General features: G+C 37.6%; 1 long non-coding RNA gene across 1 annotated transcript; it reads right to left on the reverse strand.

The window, feature by feature from the left end:
* Positions 1 to 361: 361 nt before the first annotated feature.
* Positions 362 to 2,475, reverse strand: LOC146904987 (uncharacterized). The gene is made up of 2 exons (XR_015018373.1): positions 2,335 to 2,475; positions 362 to 578 (listed from the first exon to the last, which is right to left on the reverse strand). It is a non-coding gene; the product is annotated as an uncharacterized LOC146904987 (long non-coding RNA).
* Between the last annotated feature and the right edge of the window lie 990 nt (positions 2,476 to 3,465).

Below are 3,465 nucleotides of genomic sequence, written 5' to 3' on the forward strand. Positions count from 1 at the left end.
GTAAAAAACGAGTAAAATCCTTAAATTAACAAAGATATTAACTTAACCCCCATTTTGGCCGTTTTTGAAAATTATAAAATCAACCGTGGATGTCGTAGATATGCTTGTTATATTTTCTAGGAACTATTCCATGGTTCAATTTGATAAGGCTAGGCCACTTTATGCCTTTTTTAGTGAAAGAAAAAGGATCAAAATCGAGTAAAATCCGTAAATTAACAAGGAAATTCACTTTACCACCATTTTGGCCATTTTTGAAATTTCTCAAATCAACCATTTAAGATATGCATATTATGTTTCCTAGGAACTATTACATGCTTCGTGTAACACCCATACCAGACGTATCTAGAAAGTCTAGCACGTGTGTTTAATTTAGTACTGGATACATTAAAATTTACAACATTAAAACTGCCAGATGAATAATCTTATACAACAAATGTGTTTGTACAACATAAATACAACTCAGCTTTTCATAAATATACTATATGCAACCTTGTTTGTCCATACATCCTACAGCAGTACAAACAAACACTTGTCGCATCATCCATTCGGCTACTAGCTTGCTAATCCAACCTGTTTATCTGAAACAAATAAGGATTGGGATGAGACATAATGTCTCAGTGAGTTCCCCTAAATCCTAGGCTATAGGCAACCTCAAGGGGAAACCTACGGTCACCACGTGTCTACATTACAACCTGGCGGTTGATTATACGTGTGTGAGGACTTGCATATTTAGACGGTAGTGCATACTAGTGCCGTCATAATCATATCTTAACTTTTTATAGGCTTACTATCATACGTGTCATGGCGGTCAAGGGATCCTAGGACCGCTATCTCAAGATATGTTAAACGCATCAAGACTTATCTTAACATATTCATGACACCATCCTAAACCGGACGATTAGGGGAACCTAAGGTCGTCATCGGCATAACATTCTTTACTTGATCTATTCCATATCTTATACTTATCTAATAGCATCTCATGTTATTGCTAGTAAACATAATCTTACATAAATTCATTCTTGCATATACATAACATAGTCAGGGTCATACTTGGTTAGCGTTGAACAAACATTAATTATCTTGATTCATTTTACGGATAGTCCCGGGTGGAGTAACCCCGAGAACAATCCCATACATGACCGATGTACGTACATCGGACTCCCTCGGTGTCGTGCGGGTCCCTTGCGGCTTAAACCGTTCCCCTTAGGTCGAGAACCTCCCGTATCCCCCTGGCGTGGATAACAAGAGACACGAGCACCTACGTCTTGTTTACTCGGTGACATGCGGGTCCCTTACGCTTGAATCGTTCTCATCATGAGAACCCCTTGTATCCCCCTGATGTGGATAGCAAGAGACATGCCACCTACACTTATTCATTTTAATCATAACATAACATATCATGATAGGTTAAACCTATTTATGCTTACATGTTTACCTCGGAACCTTGATCGATCCGATTAATGGTAAAGTCTTATACATACTTGTTCATGCTTGTACGTTCTTAATCATGGTGGAGTGATTAACTAATCAAACCACATCTTAACATACATGTTATCTTATTCTTGTTCATGTGTGAAGATAATAAACTCCGCGTCTTATCATTCTAGGGATTCTTTATAAACATGCTAGTTCTCGACTAACTATGTCGAGGCTCTAGTTATTTCCCTTGCTTAAAGAATATCTTGCTACCCCATTTCATATTGCTTAACATTCGCTCTTGCGTATCATCTATAAACAATCATTGTTAATGATTTGCCATGCCTTAATCTTGTTTAAAACCTAGTTTGGAATTGTACATTAAACACTTGGAATTGAGGGGTTCATTTTTCAATAAAAGTTTGCAAGAAACGAAGCTCAAAATACATTTCAGGACCTTCGGAACGTTTTAGAACATTTTCACAAAGTGCTGTCTAAAGCTGTGAACATTTCAGAACGTTTTCATAAAAGTGCTGTCAAAAGCTGCCTGGACGCTTTGAGGACGCTTTTGAGGACGCTTTTGGGACGCTTTAGCGTCCTCCAAGCGTGCAGGTCCAGTAGTTACGACATTTTGGACGCTTTAGCGTGCTGTGGACGCTTTAGCGTCCTGCCATCAGTCCAGAAGTGCAGAAATCGTATTTTGGCTTAAAATCTCAAGTTCCAAGTGATCTAATGCAACCCAATCATCCAATACATCATAAAAACGTTATATAACATGTGTATGGCAACAATTAACAATAATTGCTCATAATTAACACAAAGGGGCACTAAAACCCTAGTTTTAAAAACTAACATAATTCATGTTTTCATCACAAGATTATACAACCCAAAGGTGGGTAATCTAACTATGGAACTCACCTTAACATAATTTACACATGATTCCCAAGCTTTAAGCATTATCTTCACTTCACATGACCAAACCCTATCTTCTTGCCCCTTTTTGCTTTCTTTGCTCAAACCAAGCCAATCTTATTGTTTTCTTGCAATCCATAGCATCATGATCTTTGCTTGATCATCTTTACTCCAACCCAAAGCTTTCTAACCAAAACCCTAGTCTCAAAGGAATCTCTATGTGAGGAAATAGAGATATTAATCCAAAGCTTCTTGTTGTTCTTAAGAGAGGTGGAGAAGGAAACCATGTTGTTATTTGATCCATGGGGGAGAAGATTTGATAACATGGTGAGGTAAGGAGAGAAGAGAGGGAACCGATGGAGAAGAGGGAAAGAAGAGAAAAGCCTTGCCAACATCTTAGGAGAGAGAATGGAGAAGAGGAAATGAGATATTTTTGGTGTCTCAACCAATTAAATATCCTTTCCCTCGCAATTACCATATTACCCTTGGCTTAAACGTATTTAATACGGCTATGATACTCTATCCGTATTAAGCTGACATAACATAAAATATTTCCAATAACTTACTTTTCATGAATTAAATTCATCTGACATAGTCAACAGGTAATATACCGATACTGTCAGGCGGGATATTACATTCTACCCCCCTTAAAGAAATTTCGTCCTCGAAATTTAGAGATCGACTACCAATCATCATGGCAAAAACTTACCATTCATGATCTGAGCCATACATCTTCTATTCATACATATTCAAAGGGTTCGTCGTATCATGTCCTCATCTTGTTTCTTAACCCACATGCAACTGAACATAACCTTCTGGATCTTAATATCCCTCAAAATGGAGAGTTAACTTGTTACATCAGGATTTAGAACATTCCTTGCTACATATAGACTTATCTTTTCGGACTCGTATCTTACCCGCTTAACATAAATCATTCATAAAAGTATCTTATCATAAACATGAACACTCAGGATTTGCCTTTTGACTGGAGTCCTACCGGAAACCAGGTTTGCCCTGCAGTGCTTACTTGTAACTTTAAAACATCTTTTCATGCATACATAATTTTATCGGGTAAACATATAATTCATACCTCAGTTTTCTCGCTGAGTCTTGAGACACACGCCTCTTACTTGCATT

This window comes from Medicago sativa, chromosome 7, assembly GCF_051527215.1.
Source record: "Medicago sativa cultivar Bolivia chromosome 7, Bolivia_mono, whole genome shotgun sequence".
NCBI classification, from domain to species: Eukaryota; Viridiplantae; Streptophyta; class Magnoliopsida; order Fabales; family Fabaceae; genus Medicago; species Medicago sativa.